Source organism: Saimiri boliviensis, chromosome 13 (genome assembly GCF_048565385.1).
Source record: "Saimiri boliviensis isolate mSaiBol1 chromosome 13, mSaiBol1.pri, whole genome shotgun sequence".
NCBI classification, from domain to species: Eukaryota; Metazoa; Chordata; class Mammalia; order Primates; family Cebidae; genus Saimiri; species Saimiri boliviensis.
In genome coordinates this window covers 44,597,702-44,620,806 of record NC_133461.1, presented here as the reverse complement: position 1 = coordinate 44,620,806, position 23,105 = coordinate 44,597,702, and the positions used below count along the sequence as shown (strand labels likewise).

Here is a 23,105-nt window from a genome sequence, read left to right as displayed (position 1 = left end):
AAAAAAACATTTTTAATGAAAAAAAAATTGTCTAGTTTGTCCATGAAACAACTTACCATCAGTACAGGGATGTTCAAATAACTAATATTCATGAAAACTATACCTTGTTGGCTGTGTTCTTTTACTGTCCCTTCCACCATATCGTCACCCCTCCACCTGTGCTATTTTATTTAACATGCCCAGGTATCTTATCCAGTTCATTAGTTTGTGGTTAAATCCAAAGGTTTTCCAGCATCTAAGGGTAGCTTGAATCCCTTCGGTTCATATCAGAGGTCTTTTAATTACTTCTGTTCACACAAACATTCAATAAGTACCCAGAAAGGGAGGCCAGATGGTAATATTCATAGATATAAATGAACATGAAATTGACATATCATGATTAAAATAGGATATTATCATGCAATTTAATAAAAAGCCAATGAATGTGGCTTTTCAATCAATTAGATGTAGAATTCAGTCCCTACGGGCCTCCTTATTGACCTTGGGAAAGGTAGTTAGTGTATTTGAGCTTCAGTCTTTTGCTGTAGAAAATGGTGAAAATAACAATACTTCACAGTGTTATTGTGAGGGTTAAAATAAGATCACGTGTATAGAATATTTAGTCTACTCACCAGCATATAATAACCACTTAATAAATGGTAATAATTTAAATTTAATGAACTAGGGTTCATTAACAAATTACATGACCATAAATAACAATGCATGCAAATATCAGTTTGCTAATATGAGGGTAAGTTTAAATTTACCTACTGAAATTTTATGAACATTGACTGTAATTTGAAAAGGAACAATGGCTAGACTACACATGAAAATAAAACTCTAATCCACACATCTGCATCAACCAGTCCAGAAAGCCAAACCATAACTTTCACAGTAATCAGCCTGGAACAGTCAGGATTTTGTTGGTGACTGCCAGCTTTCCCAATTATTGCCCCTAGTTCCAACTTAAGACCAACCAGAGTAAGTCAAATAAGATCCACAGATCAGTCACATATGGCATGCACACACACCCACACAATTAGTGTTATTGTGCAGAAAACAGACATGAAGTTACCATGGCCATTAGGGCTCATACACATGCAACCACCTGCTTGCAGATATACTAATTTTCCACCAGTATATAACCAGATGCTTATAAAATAATCAGTCCAATTCTCTCCCTATATCATTACCTCAATACAAATTCTTTAACTACTTTAAATATTCCAGTTGCTTAACCTTTCTGCTTTTCCCTGCTCATTCACCATACATCATCTTCCTTTCCATTTTTTCTGTACTCCAGAGTCTAGCATTTTAGCAGCCAATATTCTCATTAATCTCATTAATTTTCAGTCCCATAAACCTAGATAAATTCTGGGTAGACAAATATGATTCCCCCTCCCCCTGCAAGAAATTCTCTTTCCTAGAGGGCTCCTCTCTTTTGTGAAATTGTTTTCCCACTCCATCCACATAGTCTGACAGTGCTGTCAATCGTGGCAACCCCATGCCCAACATAAATGCTCTTGGGACAGGCAAATTGAACCAACTGGGGTCAAGAAGAATCCATCGATTGTTTCTAGAATTTTTTTTTAGGTGCAAGTTTGGGAATTTATAAGTCCAGTGCTCTTGGAAATCATGGTTCTAGACTGGTGGAATAAGCCTGTGTAAGAATGAAGTCCATATTCTAATGGTAAAAGAAAGAAGAATATATGCAGTTATCCCATTCACTGCTATGGAATATAGAAAACTTCTGAGGATGTGGTAACAAGTTAGTTGAGTCTGAGGTTGTGTTGAATCTGAAGTAAGAGCAGGAGAGGGAAGTCTGGGTGGTGGATAAAAGTTCTGGGAGCAATCCCAAAGGATCCCATCCAGGGATAGTGGGTAGACTAACAATCAAACTCGTATTTTTGATAGTTCTGGAAATTAGTCAGATATAGTTTATAATAAAACCTTTATGACTACAACAATTAAGTGAGAAGTATTATGTATTCAAGATAAAAATGCACTAATTTCTGTACGAATGTCTAAATAACAATTCAACATAAACAGCTGAAAATCCTCTAGATTCTTGGATGTGTCTTGCAATAGTCATGTCTCTGAGTTCTTAAACTTGTTAAGGGTTATTCTAAAACCTATTACTACAGCAGGACCAAGAAACAATATTTGGGGGAGATCTCAAGAATGCTGTATTTGGGTCAAGATGCCCACAGCAATACACAACACACTATCCAATGATAAATAGGCGTGATAAGCTACCAAGTCAATTCACAAATATTTATTGAGCAGTGGATGAATGTCAAGAAAACGATAATAAAAACTGCTTTTAATTGGCAATCGGGAGATCCTTATATTCGTGAGTTTGAAGTTGCTGGATCTGACCTTGGTCAAATCATAAATCAGCTGTGAACATCACTTTTCTCACCTTTAAAGGGGAGGTGTTGGAGTGGATCATCCCATTTGGGGTGCTTTAAATTGTCAGCCTCTCCTCCAGGAAGCTGTTCAGTATGTGACTTGACTGAGCAGGCACTTGAAAAATGAAATATCAAGAGAAGAAATCAACAACGGTTCAAGGGAATAATACATGAGCCACCACAAGGCGGCCTTATAAGCAAAATAAAAGGTGGAAATTACTTTAAAGGAGTAAGACGGTAGAGACGCAGTTACAGACAAAATGAAGTTCCTCTAGGCGGCCAGCAGAGGGAGACTCTGTTTCCCTTCCCCTGGCAGTGCGGCCTGGGGGACTGGGGGACTGCGGGACAGGGGGACCGGGGGACAGAGGGACTGGGGGACTCGGGGACTCGGGGACCGGGGGACCGGGGCACAGAGGGACCGGGGGACTGGGGGACCGGCGGACCGGGGGACCGGGGGACAGGGGGACTGGAGGACAGGGGGACCAGGGAACTAGGGGACTGGGGGGGCAGGGGGACAGGGGGACAGCGGGACAGAGGGACTGGGGGACCGGGGGACAGGGGGACCGGGGGACAGGGGGACAGAGGGACTGGGGGACAGGGAGGGCAGGGGGACAGGGGGACTGTGGGGCAGGGGGACAGGGGGACTGGGGGACCGGGGGACAGGGGGACTGGGGGACAGGGAGGGCAGGGGGACAGGGGAACTGGGGGACCAGGGGACAGGGGGACCGGGGGACAGGGGGACTGGGGGACTGGGGGACAGGGGTTGGAGGATTAGGGGACTGGAGGACAGGGGAAGAGGCAGACCGAGGGACTGGGGCTGGAGGAATGGGGTATTATGGGACTGGGGGATTGGAGAATTGGTTTTAAACACTTGGGGTCCCAGGACACGCGGGGGCCAGGACTCCCCGCCGCCTCCGGAAGGGGTGACAAAGCGACAGTAACGCCCTCAGGGCAGCCGGTAAACCTGGTCCGGTTCTCCTCTGGTTCTCCGCGGGAGCTGCACAGGCAGGCCGCCAGGGGGAGTGGGCACCACTCGGCGGCTCCCCGGGCCCGAGGCGCCAGCGCTCCCGACTCACCGGCTCCGCGCGTGTCCCCGCGCGTCTCTCCAGGCCGCGCCGCCCACCCCGCCGGCTCCGCTGCCGCGCAGGCCCCTGGTCGGTTACTCGGTGTCCAGGCAACCTCTGGAGAGCCGGACGGCTGCGGCTCCGGGACCTCCTGGTTCGAGGCCTTGGCCCCCGACTCCCCACGTTTCCGAGCTCCGGGCCGCCCCTGCTCAGCTTCCTTTCCCTTTCTTTTGTAACCGACTTGCCAGCTCAACTCCTTTTCCTCTTAGAGGGAGGGAGTGGAGACAAGTCAACGCCCTTTCCTACAGCAGTGAGGTTAGAATGAGAGGGGATCACAGACTTCGCCCGCGAGGACCGCAGGGCCTCTAAGTCTTTCTTGCCCCTTGGGACGATAAAACCAGGACTCCATGCGATAACCCCACGTGGTCTGGTTCTTAGTTCTAAGGTGATTTCAGTATTGAGAAACCTAAACAAACTGTTAAGGTGGAAAGGATGGCTTTTCTTACTGTCTGAGGGTTGAAGTGGGGAAAATGACGAAGTCAAGCCGTTTGTCTAACGGTCTGTTTCTTTCAAAAGCAGATTTTTGAAGCATCAATCCTTCTGACAGAATACTAAGTGATAGGCCAGGTGCAGTGGCGTGTCCTGTCCCAGGAATTTGGGAGGCCGAGGCAGGAGGATACCTTGAGCCCAGTGGTTAGAGTCTGCAGTGAACCAGAATCGCCGCCACTGCACTCCAGCCTTGTCGGTCAATAGACAGACAGACAGACAGAGAGACAGACAGACAGACAGATAGATAGATAGACAGATAGATAGATAGCGCAAAATATATCACCTAAATTTTGTTTCTTCATCTGTGAATATACACTGTGAACTGAAATAGGCTTCAGAGAAAGACATCTGTGCCTTATACTATTCTCACTGTCTTCTTGAATGAAAACAAACACTGGACTATAAACTAAAGATGGTTAAATAGGATCAGAATAAAGATACACATTCTCATCCAGAGAAATCATTTTTCCAGGCAACACTGGGAACTGCCTGCCAAGGTTAAATCAGCAAAGTATATTACTTTAAGAGGCAATTTAATTAGTAATCCTTTCTAAGAGGGGAAAACCAACAAGTCCATACCTGTAATATGATCCTTTCAGCCAAAGATGGGAAAAAAGGAAGCCAGAACTAGCAAACTGGTAGAAGGTCTTAATCTTGAATTAATATATGCAAAAGCAGAGCTCTTTTTTAATTAAAAAATGAATTCCAGAATGCACTCCACTTTCCTATCTCCCTCCATTAATTATTAAACTTTGGCTTGTTCTCAATACAATGTTAAATTATAAACCAAATGAATCATTTGCATGCCAGTAAATATGTATTCATGTATCTAAATGTGCATATTAAAACAATACCTAGATTTTTCTCATAAAATAAAACTCTTGTTAAGAAATCTCATTCTTAACAAGTTTCTCTTAATTAATTAGAACTCATTGATAATTGCTAAATCCCTATTGTGGCAGGCAGAATTCTAAAATGGACCCCAAGGATACTACCCCTGCTATACACATCCCCATAATCCTCAGGATTTAAATATGATTGGATTTTATTTTCCTGATTAGTTTGTTACATAACACAATTGACTTGAAAAAGGGAGATTATCTAGGATGGATTGGCCTTGATTGGGAAAACCCTTAAAAGGGACTGACCTCTTCCTGGAGTCAAAGATTTGAAGCATCACGGGGATTTATCAAAGGGATATTATCTATTATCAGCTTTGAAGTCTGACAAGACCCTATGGCAAGGAAGGCAGGCAGCCTCTAGCAGCTGACAATGACACAGATGACAGCGAGCAAGGAAATGGGGACCTCAGTCCTACAACTGCAAGGAACTGAATTCTACAAATAATCCGAATGTTCTTGGAAGAGAACACCAGACTCCAAATGGGAAAATGTGCTAGCCGGGCACAGTAGCTTATGCTTGCGATCCCAGCACTTTGGGAGGCCAAGGCAGGTAGATAACTTGAGGCCAGGAGTTCAAGACCAGCTGGCCAACATATTCAGCCCTACCAAAGATACAAAAAATTAGCCAGGTATGATGGCACGCACCTATGGTCCCAGCTACTCAGGAGGCTGAGGTAGTAGGATCACTTGAGCTTGGGAGGCAGAGGTTGCAGTGAGTCAAGATTGCACCACTGCACTCCAACCTGAGCGACAGAGCAAAACCTCATCTACAAAAAAGACTATGTCCTGCCATCACCTTGATTTCAGCCTCATGGGACCCTGAGCAGACAACCTAGGCAACCTCACTTGGACTTCTTACTTAGACAACTGTGCGGCTAATAAATGGACATTGTTTTAAACTGCTAAAATTACAGTAATTTGTTACACAGCTAAAAAAAAAAGCTAATACACATATTAACTTACTTCACATAAACAAAAGTAGGTATTTTAAAATAAAAAATATTGGAGTATCTCAATAAACGCAATGCAGGATTATAGCAGAAACCCACATAGAACAGAAATCGGACACTGCAAAATCAGTATCAGACATCATCATAAACAAGAACCTAGTAGGGATGGGGTTTAGGATATGCTACCCTAAAATTTTGTAAGTTGAAGAAATTTTAGAAAATTGCAGAAGCAGAAAGGTCATGCTGACCTTCTTCTCCATCCATCTTTCTGGAAGAAGGTCATAAAACCTGGAAAGGATTTTCTGACCGTCCCCAGGCTTAGGTCATAAGACCCTCATGTGGGAAGTGCCCTCTCTATACCTGGAGGAAAGTAGCATCCTTATTCCTTATCGCTGAAGACACAGGGACACAGAGAAGAATCCAACCCAACAGGCCTTGTTAAGTTTCCCCAGTTTATTACCATTAGCTCATACACTTTCTGTGTGTCGCATTTTTCCATGACTATTCATTCTTCATCAAACCTACTAGAAAAAATCACTCAGGTTTAACTGTTTCTTTGGGTATTCGTTTCCTTATGAAGGCTCTCAGGGTCATGTAAAACTTCCATGTGTATGCTTTTCTCTCGTTAATATGTTTTTTTTTTTTTGTTATAGGGGCCTCAGCTATGAACCTAAATGTACAGAGGAAAAGGTATTTTTCCTTCTGTGCAATAGGCAAGGTGATCTTATTAGCAAATAGCAAACCAGATTTTCCACAAAAGCAGAACAAACATAAATATCCAATTTCTCAACAGCAAGAATTGAAAGCAGAGTAAAAGAATATAATAGTCATGCATAGAGAAGACAGTAATCAAATAAAAACAGATTTCCTACGAAACTATCATTCAGGAGCAGAGTTAAAAATATTTTCAAAAAAAAAAAAATTCACATTCACAGACCCACACTGAAAAAAGCTACTTTAAGAAGAAAATAACAAGTAAAGACATTGGACAGACACATAGTTAAATCGAAGCAAGCTTTCAGTATATGAAACATGTTCAGCCATGTACTTATCTTCCAAGTGTTCTTGGTTTTCTCTTCCTAATCATCCTTTATCCAATTAGTTCTTAGGACCTGAGCATGCTTATGTTTTAATATAGTTCCTGACAATGCTAGACCATTTCATGAATTAGATTTAACAAGGAGTATTCTATACTCCTTTAAAAACTTACATCAGAATTATTTGTAGCCACTTTTAGGGTAACTAAATGCATATCACACCTGTCACAGAGAATAAGCTAAATCCTCTTACTACAAATAATATTTTATTAAGATTACTATAAATAATATTTTATTAAGATAGAACATAAGGGTCCACAATAGGTAACTGTAACTAGTATCTAATCATATCTGAAAGTGACATGATATCAATGTTTCTAAATTAAAAATTACTGTCTTTGGCAGCATTCTCCAAAATTCAATTTGCTTACATTGAATTACTTCTTACAGCGACCAATTCATTTTTATTTTGTAACTCATACTGATATGCAATGAGAAAGTAAGAAGATCCAAATTAGTATTACTGATATTTCCCTATAATGGCCTATTATTCCAATTATTTCAAAATTGGTCCATTTTGCCTTTTCATAAATGGTATAGAATGTGGAAACCACCTTAACCCCATTCATGTGATAAAGATTACCATTACAGCTTCCTAAAGCTAATGTTAGATGATCCTAAATGCTAAACGTTCCTACAGATATCTCTGTTGTCTCCCTCTGTGTGTAAGTTGCAGTCATTTATCCAGGCCAGTGCTCCTCAAGTTTCCTCATAAGCTTTAATTCATCCCATCTGTTTGTCATAAAAGATGTGGATCTGTTCTCAATCTGTGTGCTTTGTGGAATACGTAGACTCCAACACTTCATCAGAGAACACAACCTCAGACTCTCTCTGGGCAGTTTTAATAAAGCTTGCCTGAAAGGATACAATTTACAGAATATAAGTTGTTTTAAAGACGTAAAGTACTGTGTCTTTTGGACATGCTTTAAGTCCTTTTTCTGAAGCAGATGAAACCAACACCAGATTATGTATTCAAACATTATTACCTTACTACATTACAGAGTCATTTTTACTGTGTTCCATCACTCTTTCTAATTTATCAAAGGGAACTATATTAAAAAGTCATATGAAGCAAACCACTACACTTTAAAAAGTTTCAGATTATACTGTCCATCCTATCATTCAATGGTCTCATGCAAAATTCTATGTAAGAACCTGGGGCGTGTGTGTGTGCACACACGTGCATGTGCTAGTGTGTGGGAGGGGATAGAAAGAGGGAAAAAGTGAGAAAGGTTTGAAAAGGTTAAGTGCAAGGACAAATCAGACTGGTGTAGAAACTAGTGTAAATCATGTGTAAACTGTGAGATCTATATAGCTGAGTATCCCCTATGTCTTGTCTGCCAGATGTTAAGCTTAATTTAAGCAATTATATTAGCTCTTTGGTCCTGATTTTCTACTGATGCTTACGTTATATTAGTATTGCATTATATATTTTTGTTGTATTAGCCTTAAATTTTTTTGTGAAAAGAAGTGAGTTATAGAAAATAAAAATAAAAGTGAATATAAAGGGAATGTTCAATAAAGATACAGCCTGTGAAATTCATGTCATTTAATAAGCTGTCGATATTATTTCTGCACTGTTTGGGGAAAATTAAATTGCTATTCTCTAAAACAGTCATGATGTTAGCTGACTCACAACACTCTTAGCACATTTAGGTATTGCCTATAAGGTAGCATTATCTATAACCGAACATAGTGTCCTAGAATTGATCATGATTTTGGAAAGTAGCAGACTCAGAAACTGTTACAGGTATGGTTTCTATATCTCTGACTTCTCATGGAAATAGACCTAGATACTATAGTGTAAAATTATTCTGGTGATTTAAGCTTATTATCTATACCAGAAATCCTATCTTGACTACTGTGCACAACAGTCCTTTTAGTAGCAAGCATACTCTCATATTTGATAGTCTTCATTACCTTTGATATTTTCTTTTTTCCTTTTAATTATAGGAACCTAGCAGTCTGGTATAAAATTTTCTTTTACTGTCAAAACAAGTCAAATGAGAATATACTTGAATGGAGAAGCATATGCAAGTGTCTGTCCATCTATCTCTCTATCGGCATGTGTGTGTATATATTCACACACATACACATATCACGACGAGGTCTCCTGAATTGTCTTTCACTGAAAAACTGTGAAAGAAAATTAAGAAACACTTATCTTTGCTCATGGCTCTTTCTGTAATCAATGAGCATGATCACTTGCTAATTTCTAAGTTTATTCATTGGTATTTACTCTTCCTGAAAAAGTTCTGAATAATAATTACTGTAGTTTTACTACCATTTACTTATTGAACATTGTCACACGTCAGACTGTGCAATTTACTCTCCTCACATCTATCTCTTGAAACAAATATTATCTTTCTTTTTCATAGCAACTGTGATTTGGAACAAATTAAGTGACTTGTTCCAGAGCCACACAGTTTGCAATGAGTAGAATAAAACTCAAACCCAACTGTGACTCAACTCAGTACACTTCACAATATATTGCTAAGCCTGTTTTATAGCGATGCATAAAAAATCACCTTCAAACAACTAATTAAGTATGGTTTACTACATTTTTCCTGTGAAACATGAGCCAAACAAAATGATCATGATAATCATGAGGGAGGTGGATGATGAGTGTCAGAAAGAACAATGTTTTCATTAGTTGGGATCCTGTCAAGAAACAGATGAAATGCTGAAGTGAAGTCACTTAGCAAAACCTAATAAAGATATTGTTTAACAAAGGTGACAAGGTTAAGGAAAACCATCAGGGGTGGTATTCTCTATAAGGCTACCAGTAGCTGAAAGCTGTCACCACGCCTAGGCCTGAGAAAGCAAGGAGGGACTCGGGCACATACAGAACTTAGAAATCACCACTCTGCCCTAAAAAAAAAACAAGTTTCTTACATGCATCACAGAAGTGAGGTCACAGGGGAAACCATGGACCCTCAAATTGGAGAGCGATAGGCAAATACATCTTTCATCAAAAAGTTATGAGGCATACCGAAAAGCAAAAAACACAGTGTGAAAAGATAGAGCAAGCATCAGAACCAGACCAGGATAATGGCAGAGATGCTGGAATTGTCAGACTATGAATTTAAAACAACTATGATTGCTATGCTAAGGGCTTTAATTGAAGAGGTAGATAATGTGCAAGAACAGATGGTTAATATAAGCAGAGAGAAGGAAATTCTTTAAAAGAATTAAAAAGAGATGCTAGATATCAAAAACATTATAACAAATAAAGATTGTCTTTGCTGACTAATTATTAGACTGAACATGGCTCAGGAGAGAATCTCTGAATATATGTCTTTCAAATCTGAAAATCTCAGAGAATAAATACGTTAATAAAACAGAACCAACTATTCACAAACTGTGGGACAACTACAAAAGGCTGTAACATAGTCACAATAAAAATACCAGAAGAGGAAGAGAAAATTAATTGGCTTTATTAATGTCAGACAAAGCAGCCTTTTAACAGATATTTCAAGCAATAACAAGTGATAATTTTCATAAATAAATGTCAGGCACCAAATGATAGATCCAAAAAGCTCAGAGAACACCCAAGAAAAGCCAAAAAATAATTTGCCCAAAAAGCCAAATTTAGGCACAGCACATCCAAACTGCAAACAAATCTATTTTTTAAAAATCATGAAAGAAGCAGAGGGAAAAAAAACACCTTACATAGAAAGGAGCAAAGAGTTACAGTTGACTTCTCAAAACCCATGTGAGCAAGAAAAGAGTAGACTGAGATACATGAAGTGTTGAGAGAAAGAAACTCACCAACCTAGAATTCTGTATCTTGCAAAATTATCTTTCAAAAGTGAGGAAATCATGACTTTCTCAGACAAACTAAAACTGAAGTAATTTGTTGCCAGTAGATCTGCCTTGCAAGACATTTTAAAAGAAGTTCTTCAGAGAGAAGGAAGATGATATAGTTCAGACGCAGATCTACGTTTAAAAAAGGAGCATCAGAGAATGAATAAGTAAAGGTAAAATAAATATTTCTTTGTATTATTTTATTTTATTTTATTTTTTTGAGACAGGGTCTTACTCTGTTGCCCAGAATGGAGTGCAGTGACATGATCTCAGCTCACCACATCCTCCACTTCCCAGGCTCAAGCGATTCTCCTGCCTCAGCCTCCTGGGCAGCTGGAATTATAGGCACATGGCCAGCACACCCAGCTAATTTTTACATTTTAAGTAGAGATGAGGTTGCACCATGTTGGTCAGGCTCGTCTTGAATGCCTTATCTCAAATGATCCACCTCTCTCGGCCTCCCAAACTGCTGGGATTACAGGTGTGAATCAGTGTGACCAGCCATTTCTTTGTATTCTTACTTGGTCTAATAGATAACTGTTCAAAATAACAGTAGAAGCAATATACTGAATGATTTTAGCATGTCAATAAATGAAAAAGTGACAGCAATGTCATAAGTGTCAGGAGGGAAAAATCGGGAATAATCTAAATTACCTGAATTACCCATCAAGCAGTGCAGAATTTTTTTAAAGTAGAGTTACATTAATTATAAAAGTATACTGTAAATTCTAGGTCAACCACTAGAAAATTAAGAAGTATATCTGATATCCTATGAGAGAAGACAAAATGAAATTATATAAAATGCTCTATTAAAACCAGAAAAGGCAGAAACAGAGAGGAAGATTTAAAAAGACAAGAAACTAAGAAAAAGTTCAATAAATAGTAAAGTGTTGCAAATATGCCAGATATTCCCCCAACTATGTTAATAATCATTCCAAGTATAAATGGTCTAAATACACCAATTAAAAGAGAATCTGACAGAGTGACTAAAAAACCAGACTCAACTATATGTTATCTACAAGAAACACATTCTCAATATAAGGACACAGATAGGATAAAAGTAAAAGGATGGAGAAAGATATACCATACTAACACAAATTAAAAGAAAAATTAATTGGCTTTATTAATGTAAGACAAAGCAGCCTTTTAACAAGAAATATTATAAGAGATAAAGATGGGTATTCCATAATGATAAATTGGCAAATCTTCCAATAAGACATGACAATTCTTTTTTATTTTTTCTTTTTGAAACAAAGTCTCTCTCTGTCTCAAGGCTGGAGTGCAGTGGCACTATGTCAGCTCACTGCAACCTTGCAACCTCTGCCTCCTGGGTTCAAGTGACTCTCCTGCCTCAGCCTCCTGAGCAGCTGGCACTACAGGCACGTGCCAACATGCCCAGCTAATTTTTTGTATTTTTAATAGAGATGGGGTTTCACCATATTGACCAGTATGGTCTCGATCTCTTGACCTCATGATCTTGGCCTCCCAAAGTGCTGAGATTACAGGCATGAGACACCACGCCTGGCTGACAATTCTTCATATGCTTGCACATTGATGTATATCCACATCAAAATGCACAGGGCAAAAACTAACATAACTGGAAAGAAAAATAGTAAAACCACCATTATATGGTCATGTGTCACTTAAAGATTGAAATATATTCTAAGAAGTACATCATTAGGCAATTTTGTCATAATGTAAACATCATAGCATGTACTTACACAAACCTAGATGGTGTAGCCTTCCACACATCCAGGCTACATAGTGTAGTCTACTGCTGCTAGGACGCAAACCTGTAGAGCATGTTACTTTACTGAGTACTTTAGGCAATAATAACACAATGATAAATATTTGTGTGTCTAAGTATATTGAAACACAGAAAAGGTATAGTACAACTATGATATAAAAGATAAAAAATGGTGCACCTGTATAGGGAAACTTACCATGAAGGAGCTTACAGGACTGGACATTGCTTTGGGTGAGTGAGTGAATGGTGAGTGAATGTGAACGCCTATGCCATCACACTACTGTAGAATTTTTAAGAACCGTACACTTAGGCTACACTAAATTTATTTTAAAATATTTTTCTTCAACAATAATAAATTAACTGTAGAATATTATAACTTTTTAACTTATTCATTTTGTAACTTTTAAAAACGAATTCTTTTGTAATAACAGTGTAAAGCACAAACATATTGTACAGCTGTACAAAAATATATTCTCTAATATATTTAATTTTTTTCTATTTTATTTAATTTTATTTCTACTTAATTTTATTTTTACCCTTTAAGTTAAAAAACTAAGACACAAAGACACATATTATCCTAGACCTATACAGGTTTAGGATCATCAATATTGCCTCTTCTACCTCCACATCTCATCCTACTAGAAGCTCTTCAGGGCAATAATATGTATGGGGCTGTCATCTTCTACTATAACAATGTCCTATTCCACAATGGCTCCTGAAAGGCCTGCATTAAGCTGTTTTATTGTGAACTTCTTTTGTTTTAATATAAGCAGAAGTATACTTTAGAATAACAATGAATAGTATAATGCACACATAAATCACAGACATTTGATATCATTATCAAGTATTATACAATTGGACTTCCTTTACTTTTATAAGACTAGCAGCACAGTGAGTTTGTTTACACCAGCATCAACACAAACACATGAGTAATGCATCACACTACAAGTTTATGATTGCTATGTGATCACTGGATATTTTCAGTTTCGTTATACTCTTATCAGATGACTATTGTATATGTGGTCTGGCATTGTCCAAAACAACGTTATGTGCTGCCTGACTATAGAGACATCAACATACTTTTAACAGTAATTGAGAGATCCAGCAAGCAGAAATCAGAAAGGCTATAGTTGAACTAAACAGCATAATCAATCAACTGAATCTAATTGACATTTATGGAATACTTCATTTAACATCAGAATACACATTATTCCATGTAAGTCAAGCTTACATGAAACATTCACCAAGATAGACCACATTTTGAGCCATAAAATATAGCTTAACAAGTCTATGAGATTAAAATCATTCTTAGATCACAATGAAATTAGACATCAATAACAGAAAAAATGATCAGAAAATTATCCATTATTTAGAAATTCAATAATATACTTCTAAATAACACATGGGTCAAAAATTGGTCTCAAGAAAAATGTAAAAAATATTTTGAACCAAGTGAAAGTGAAAACATAACTTGTCAAAAATCTGTGGGATGCAGTGAAAACAGTGCCTAGATTGAAATTATAGCATGCAATGCACAGAATAGAAAAATGCAAGATATAAGGTAAATAAAGCTTTCACCTTAGGAAGCTAGAGAAAGAAGAGAAAAATAAGTAAAACAAGCAGAAGAAAAAATAATCTTATTAATTGAAACAGAAATAGTGAAATTTAAAATTAGAAAATAATGGAGACAATAAAACCTAAAGCTAGTTCTTTTAAAAGGTCAATAAATTTGACAAAACTTTAACCAGGCTAACCAAGTAAAAAGAGGTGATATAAATTATGAATATCAAAAAGTTAAACAGAGGTCATCACTACTGATGCCATGAACATTAAAGGTGGCTTCCGCCTGTAATCTCTGCACTTTGGGAGAATGAGGTGTGTAGATCACAAGGTCAGAAGTTTGAGAACAGCCTGGCAAATACGGGGAAACCACGTCTTTACTAAAAATACAAAAAAATTAGCTGGGCATGGTGGTGGATGCCTGTAGTCCCAGCTATTTGGGAGGCTAAGGCAGGAGAATTACTTGAACCCAGAAGGCGGAAGTTGCAATGAGCCAAGATCACACCACTGCACTCCAGCCTGGGCAACAGAGTGAGACTCCATCTCAAAACAAAACAGAACAAAACAAAACAAACAAACAAACAAACAAACAAAATATATATATATATATATATATATATATATATATATATATGAAGGAAAATTATGAGCAACTCTATGGCCACAAATTTGATAACTTAGATAAAATGAATCAATTTCTTGCAAAACACAATTTACCAAAACTCACATAAGGGAAAATAGATAACCTGAGTAGGCTTATATTTATTAAATAAATTGAATCACTAATTAATAATATTCCAAATCAGTAACCACCATATCAATATGTTTACATTGGTGAATTCTACCAAACATAAGAAAACATGATACCAATTTCTATAACCTCTTCAAGAAAATAGTACCAGAAGCAACTCATTTTATGAGGACAGCATTATCTAGTACCCAATATACTAGACTATCTAAGACTTTATAAGAAAGGCAAACTATAGGTCAATAGTTTTCACAATCATCAGTGTAACTCCTCCAATATATTAACAAATTCATTCCAACAATTTTATAAAAAGAATTCTATGCTAATACCAAATGGGATTTATTCCAGATGCATAAGATTGGCTTAACATTTAAAAATCAATGACTGTAATTATCACACTGGCAGGCTAAAGAACAAAATTATATAATCCTATCATTAGATGAGGAAAAATAATATTTGACAAAATCTAACATTATTAATGATTTTAAAACTCTCAGCAAATTAGAAATAAAGGGGCTCTTCCTCATATTGATAAAGAACACCTACAATAACCTACATATAACAACATACTTAATTGTGAGAAGCTAGATGCTTTCCTCCAAAATCAGGAACAAGGGAAGAATGCCTCCTCCCATTATCCCTGTGCAACTTCATCCTGGAATTCCTAACTATTGGAGAAATCAAATGATCAGTGAAAATCTCTGGGAATAACAAAATGGGAAGTTTTTAATACCCATAGCCAGAGCACATAATGGGATATAGAGGTAACATAACCCAGAAAAATCAACTATAAAAAAAGCACATTACATAGGAAAGGCTTCACCTGTGAATGTGAGACAAATTGTTCTACACACATAAATCTCCTGATTTCAGTTCCTATATCCTCCCTCACCTATCTTTGCTTTTCACCTACCACAAACTTGCATGCATCTCCACTCCCCCCCATACCCCATAGATGTCTTTCCTGCTCAAGGAATGTGTGAAGAAAATAGTAAATTCCAAAAAAGCTGTAATTCTGCTTGGTAAGGGTCAGGACTTTTGTTTCCCTGCAGAATTTTCATCTCTGGGAAATGAGAACCCATCATTCCACCTGACACACAAAGCAAAAATAAGATAGAGGGAAAAATAAAATAGGCTGTAATAACCACAATCTTGAAAGAAACAAATAGCTGAAGAGGTTAAATGTTTGTGTTATCTAGTATGGATCCTTTAAATTTCTTATTGGAAAATACAGAATGAAACTAAACAAATGTGTTTGATTACTATATTTAGTTAGATTTAATTTTTCTGATTGAAAGATCAAGTATTCCTACTATGCCATAGAGTTTGAAATTACTCCTTGGAAATTATTAATGATAACATTAAACATCCTAAAGCAATTCTTTTTAGTTAAGAGAAGTTTGGCAATTTTATTTAAGTTACTAGCAATAGTTTGACCAACTTGTGAAATTAATTATTAGGTTTAAAATAATCTATTTGATTTAATATGTAGTTGGAAATGAGAAATTATTTTTTCAAAGTAGTCTGCAACAAAACTATTTTTGACAAAATTCTTTTAGAAAAAGAAACTACTCGCACACTGAGTCATTTATTCATTCATTAAACAAATGCTTACTAATTGCTTAGCTATTTGCCAAAATTTGTATTTCAGTAAACAAAACAAAGGCTCTTCCCTAATGAAGTTTACATTCTGCTAAGGGAGACAGACAATTAATCCATATACAAATTGATATATAATGACAGGTGCCAAGAAGAAAGTCAAGAGAAGTTATGGAGGTAGAGTTATGAGGGTGGGTATTATTTTAGAAGTGTTGTTTAGGAAGGCCTCTTGGAGAAGAACTCATTTAAAGAGAGATTTGAATAAAGTGAGGGAACACATCATGAGGCTATTTGGAGAAGTGTCATTGACTGAGGGAACTACAGATGCCAAGACCCAAAGACAAGAGAATGTAGGTGTTTCTCCTATTTTTATATACTTATAGTAATGTTAGAAGGTAAAAGTGCTTTCTGAAAAATTATGTGCTGAAATTATTGGATTTAAAGAGAATTAATATTAAGAGTAAAATACAGTTTAGCTGTGTTGCCACCCAAATCTCATCTTCAATTGTAGTTCCCATTATCCCCATATATCGTGGGAGGGACCTAGTGGGAGATACTTTAACCATGGGGTTGATTACCCGTATGCTGTTCTCATGATAGTGAGTGAGTTCTCACGAGATCTGATGGTTTTACAAGGGGTTTTTCCCCCTTTTGCTGGGCACTTCTCCTTGTTGCTACCATGTGAAGAAGGACATGTTTGCTTTCCCTTCCACCATGACTGTAAGTGTCCACAGGCCTGCCCAGTCGTGCTGAACTGTGAACCAATTAAACATATTTCCTTTATAAATTACCGAGTCTTGGATATGTCTTTATTAGCAATGTAAGAATGGATGAATACAGAGCAGATCACACTCAAGTTTTACAACTTCAAAAGCAGAGGACATAAACAGTTATGGTTACCACCAACTAGGTCACCCAAGTAGATAGTTAAGCATCACTGGGTGCTACCACAATGTGAGTCTTTGAAACGCACAGAAGCAATATATTGAAATCAGTTGGCAGCTCTCAATACCAGAGCAAGGCTGGCAAGAGCTGAGCGAATGAGGAAGAAAATGCAGTTGTAAGAGCTTGAGATAGCCACTGAGTGGGCATGGGAGACAGTCCAACCCACACAGCTGAGAGCTACTCAAGGCTGGGGGATAGGGTGTGCTGGTAGAGGGGCCTTGTTTTCTCTTAGAGTGGGTTCTTCCAGTGCAGCAGATAAGCAAAGACTTATTTCTTCCCTGTGGAAGTGGTTATAACTCTTCTCTTGCCGTGTAGTTCCCTTTGCCTAGGAAAACAATCACATATAGGCGTAGTACAACTTTGCATTATGCTGACATCATTACCTTCCTCACCTATTAAATAGAGGTAAATCTGCATTGCTGAAATACATATTAGAAAGAAAAATAATCTTGGTGAGTTTGTGGAAGAAAAATTAGGACAGTGTGCTTGGGTCAATGAGTGAGCAGAACTGCTAGAAAATTACATCAAATAAGCAGTTATATAGCCAGAATCAAACCCTGTAAAACAGATACGGCAGCCAAGACCAAATCAAACAGGCCTTAGGACTTTAGATTTTCCATCAGTGTTATAAGAAGCAACTGAAAAGTTATGAGCAGGGAATAAAATAATCTGTCTTCCATTTTAGAAGAAAGACCGGCAGTTGTGCAGAGGACAGGACCTAGGAGTTGAGAAAGGGTAAGCGAAGTGTTAAGTAAGTAGTTATTATGATGAGGGATTATTTTGGATTAAACACCACCTAGTCATGCTCATGGTAGTAAATGATCAGATTGTGAATATACCATTAAAGATAGAGCTAGTAAGATTTTCTGATAGAATAGGTGTTTCTTGTTAGAAATAGAAGTCAAGTGTGACAAGGATTTTTCTTTTGCTCAATCCAAATGAATGTAGATATCATTTAAAAACATGGGATACAAAGGAAAAAGAGTATTTTAACAGAGGTTAAAGAAGGAATCAACAGTCTGATTTTGAACATATTAACATTGAAATACCTAATAAAAACTCAAGGCAGGATGCAGACTCCCAGATAAAGGAGAAAGGTTAGGTGAGACATAAATCATTGCATCAGAAGCTTATGCATAGCAGTTGAAAATATGAAACTGGATGAAAGCCTCTAAAAAGTAATTATAAATACATAAGATATCTCAGACAGACTGATTCCTGGGCCACATTATTGTTACTATTATTATTATTATTATTATTATTTTGAAACTAGAAACTTGACAAGGGTCCAGAGAAAGAGCCTGAGAGTTAGTGTAAGACAGAGGACACTCAGAAGAGTAAGGGTATCACCAAATTGAAGCAAAGCACATGTTTTAAGACATAACAAATGTGATCAAGTGTGTCAAATGCTTTCAATGATATATCCAAGGTGAAGATTGACAATCAGTGAATCTCAGATGTGTAGGTCTTTGGGGTTCACAACTGCCTGATCTCAGTGAGGCAGCAGAATGCAATGAAGATAGGATGGGAGAAGAAATAAAGTTGGCAAGTATAGACAACCATTGTGAGGCATGCAATATAAGACAAAATAAAAGTACAGCGTGAAGCTGCAGGAAAATGTGAGGTAAAGAACTGCTTTAGTAAGATAGTAAGTATTACAGCATGCTTTTGTGACAGTGAAAATGGCCCAGAATAGAGGAACACTGGATGTAATAGAGGCAACAGATAAATGTGGGTGCAAAACAAATAAGTAAATGTAAAGAATGAAGATGAAGACACATGGTAAAATTACACACTAAGTAAACTACTAGGCTCAAACCACAGGCTATAAAAAGAGAACATTTTAGAACTATATAACCGGACTCAAAAACAAGTTTGATCTTCCTAAGAGACAAAACAGAACACAAATAAAAAATGGCACCAGGAGCAAGTTGTGAGCCTACTGTACTCCAGAAACCAACAGAGGCACCTGAAAATTAAGTCATCCTGAATAAGAGGGACTAAAAGTACTCTGCAGTGATCAGAACTCAGCTTACTTCTGGAACCCTTTTGTTTACCCTGGTCCTACTTTTAAGCAGGTTCTGGAAAAAAACAAACAAACAAACAAGAAAGCCCCCAGTAATTGGTTGGGTCTACAGCTTATATGAAACTCTGCTCTTAGGAATGAAGTGGGCATAGGTAAGTGTGGACACATGTCTAGAAATGGGGCAAACTCACCTTCTGGCAAACCAACATAAGGAATATAAAAAAACAGAACCAACAAAATCGACAATTTGGAAATAAATTTACTTTATATGACAAAAAAGTAAATGGTTTTTGCAAAATACTCCAAATAATTATATTTAGAATCCTAGATGATAACAAATATCTATGAAATATCTATTCAAACCTAGACACAATTTTAGGTGTTGGGGATAGTGCCGAACAAACAACACACACAAAAATCATTACCTTCATGAAACTTAAAATCCATGGATAAAATAATTTTAAAAATTTTATAAAAATATACCAGAAACTGAAATAGAACAAGAAGAAATAGATGATAAGCATTCTATATGGTTAATCGAATTAAAATGTTGGAAATATAGTGATCATTAACATTTTAAAATGCAAAAATATTAATAAACTCTAGACTGAAAACTTGAAGAGAATCAGTACATTGGAAAGCGAAGAACATAAAGAAATACAACATTCAAAAGTATGAAGAATGAATTTTAAAATGTAGAGTAAACATTATTTCAACACACATCTAGTAGGAGCTCTAGATCAGAGTTTTGTAAATTTTTATATAAAGAGCTAGTTAGTAAATATTTTAGGTTTTGCAAGCCAGACAGTACCAGAGCATCTATAGACAATTCAAAAACAAATAATGGGTAAAAAAAGTTTGTTAACAAAAACAGGCAATATTCTTAGTTTGCTCATCTCTGTACTAGAAGAAAAAAACCCGAAACTGGTGGAAAATCAATATTAAGAGGTAAGGGTAAATAATTTTCCAGGAATAAAGAAATTTATTGGTACTCCATTCAAAAGGACTTTCTGACAGCTAAGCTGAAGTAATAAAAATAAATCAACACATAGATACATTATAGTAGAACCGCAAAATATCAGACAGAAGATTTTAAAACTACCTGAGGACAAGAACTGCTGACTTAGAAGGAAATGATAATTAAAACTGTAGCAGATTTCTTATCAGCTCAATAATGCAAAAAAAAAAATGAATAATATATGAAAGCTGTCAAACTAACCTAAAATTTAATACCCTACTAATTATTCTAGAAGGTAGCCCAATTAAATTACTTTATAATTTTAAAAAATTAAGATATTTTACCACTACAGAGCACACACTAACATCTATAAACCATAACTTCAGCAAGAAGAATATTCAACAAAGAATGAAGGAATGGGGAAAAAAATATATATATAGCTTATTGCTATTATTCACATTAGTTATGCTCCATATAGTTGTTGAAAATTCTGAATTGTTGAATTCTGAGCCATTGCTCCTGGTAGAAATTTACAAGTGTATATCTATATCTATAGGTCTATATCTGTGTGTGTGTGTGTGTGTGTGTGTGTGTGTGTGTATACATACATACATATATATATATATATATCATAGACTATAATATTAAATCTTAAAAATCACTTATCAAGGTTGATTCTCTTTTATTTATTTCACAGAAGAGAAAAGAAGGTTCAGAGTGTTAAGTGACTTGCCATACCAAAGATGTGCCAGAGTTAGGAGTCAGACTTGGTCCCATTGGCCCCAGACCTGGACCTTCTTGCACTACATTAAATGCTTCTAACATACCTACTCTCTGGTCATCTCTGCATAAGATCTGAACAAAAAAGCAGAGCATAGTGCTGTTCAGCCTCAGCTGTGCATGTGTGTCGACTTAAATTTTTCACCATCCAGTGCATGTCTACAAATAACTACAAAAGCTATGAGTTTGGATTTTAGGGTTCCCAGTAAATTTCAGTGAGTAGGCAAATTTACAAATATGACATCTGGGAACAATGAGGGTCAACTATATACCTATCTATTCATGGTATCAGTATAGTTTCTTATTACATGAAAAACAAACGTGATATATCTTGTTTTGTGAAAACATGAACTGCATATTTCAGACAGAAAAATAAGATAGAGGGGCATTGTTCACGAAATATACTATATCAGATTGAGTTCTGTGTCTCTCTAGGGAGTCATTTAGACTTACCAAATTGTACAGAAATCTGTTAACGTAATAGTCCTGACATTGCTATCCTGAGATACTTCCTTAGTTAGTGCTTAGTTGACATCTGGGAACTAAAATTCAGGAGGGTTCTTATTATTCCCTAACTGATAAAGGTGGCTCACTGGACATAAAGTATTAGTGCAAACAGTGTGGTTTGCAAAATACCTATTTTTCTTCTGGGAGTCTGGGGTTTTGGTATATGCTAGGCAAAGGGCACTCAGTCTAAAATCCATGAGCACTGAGTTTTTAATGAGCCTCCCTGGCAGAAGATGTCTCATTCCTATTGCCACAGCTTAGTGTTAGAGGAATTAAGTGATCCACACGGCAAGACTTTTGGGAGCATGTGCCTGGTTTCTTCCAGACTTTGCTCCATGTGCCTTTTTCAAGTGATGATTTTGCTGTGTATCCTCGGGCTATAATAAGTCAATAAATCATGGTCCCTAAGTATGACTCTATGTTGAATCTTGTGAGTCCTCCTAGTGAATCACTGAAACTGCATTTGGTATCAGGGACCATTAGATATCTATTAAGTCTTTAAAAAGGGGATCCTGCCATTTGTGACAACATGGATGAACCTGCAGTAAATTAGGCTAAATGAAATTAACCAGACATAGGAAGTGAGATGCATTACCTCACTTACATGTGAAATCTAAAAAAGTCAAACAGCAAGAAGTAGAGAATAGAATGGTGGTTACCAGGGTCAGGGAGTTTAGGGGAAACAGGGAGATATTGGTCAAAGGGTACAAAATTGCAGTTACGCAGAGTGAATTTGTCTGGAGAGATAATGTATAGCATGATGATTGTAGTTAAGAACTGTTTACAATAGTAAAGACTTGGAACCAACCCAAATGCCCATCAAGGACAGACTGGATAAAGAAAACGTGGAATATACATATACATCATGGAATACTATGAAGCCATAAAAAAGGATGAGTTATTGTCCTTTGCAGGGACATGGATGAATCTGGAAACCGTCATTCTCAGCAGACTGCCACAAGAACAGAAAACTAAACACTGCATGTTCTCACTCATAAGTGGGTGTTGAACAATGAGAACGCATGAACACAGGGAGGGGAACATCACACACTGGAGTCTGTTGGGTGGGGGTTAGAGGAGCAATAGCAGAGAGTGGGGAGGTTGGGGATGGATAACGCTGGAGAAATACCTAATGTAGGTGAAGGGGAGATGAAGGCAGAAAACCACCATGGCCTGCGTATACCTGTGTAACAATCCTGCAAGATCTGCACATGTACCCCAGAACTTGAAGTATAATAAAAATAAATAAATAATAAGAAATTTTTAAAAAAGAATACTATATTATAAACTGGAAGTTTGCCAAGAGAGTAACTTTCAGTGCTATTAATGACACATACAAAAAAATGGTAACTGTGAAGAGATGGATGTTAATTTGCTTGAGTGCAGCAATCATTTTACCATGCATATGTATATCAAAACATCATATTGTGTACCTCAAACATATGCAATTTTTACTTAAAATGTTTTAAACTACAA

At 37.1% G+C, this 23,105-nt stretch overlaps 1 protein-coding gene across 3 annotated transcripts in view; it reads right to left on the bottom strand.

Annotated features, from left to right (window-relative positions):
• The window catches only part of CCDC178 (coiled-coil domain containing 178), a 538,381-nt gene that overhangs the window by 459,582 nt on the left and 55,694 nt on the right, over positions 1 to 23,105 (bottom strand). Inside the window, exons 1-2 of one of the 3 annotated variants that reach the window (XM_039463712.2) lie at positions 3,467 to 4,060; positions 2,402 to 2,505 (exon numbers count right to left, since the gene is read on the bottom strand). The exons of 1 other annotated variant lie outside the window; for it this stretch is intronic. The gene's annotated coding sequence lies outside the window, so the exon portion shown is untranslated. Of the gene's footprint in view, positions 1 to 2,401; positions 2,506 to 3,466; positions 4,061 to 23,105 lie in introns of those variants that run through there. One more of the 3 variants, XM_074383637.1, reaches the window with a different exon arrangement.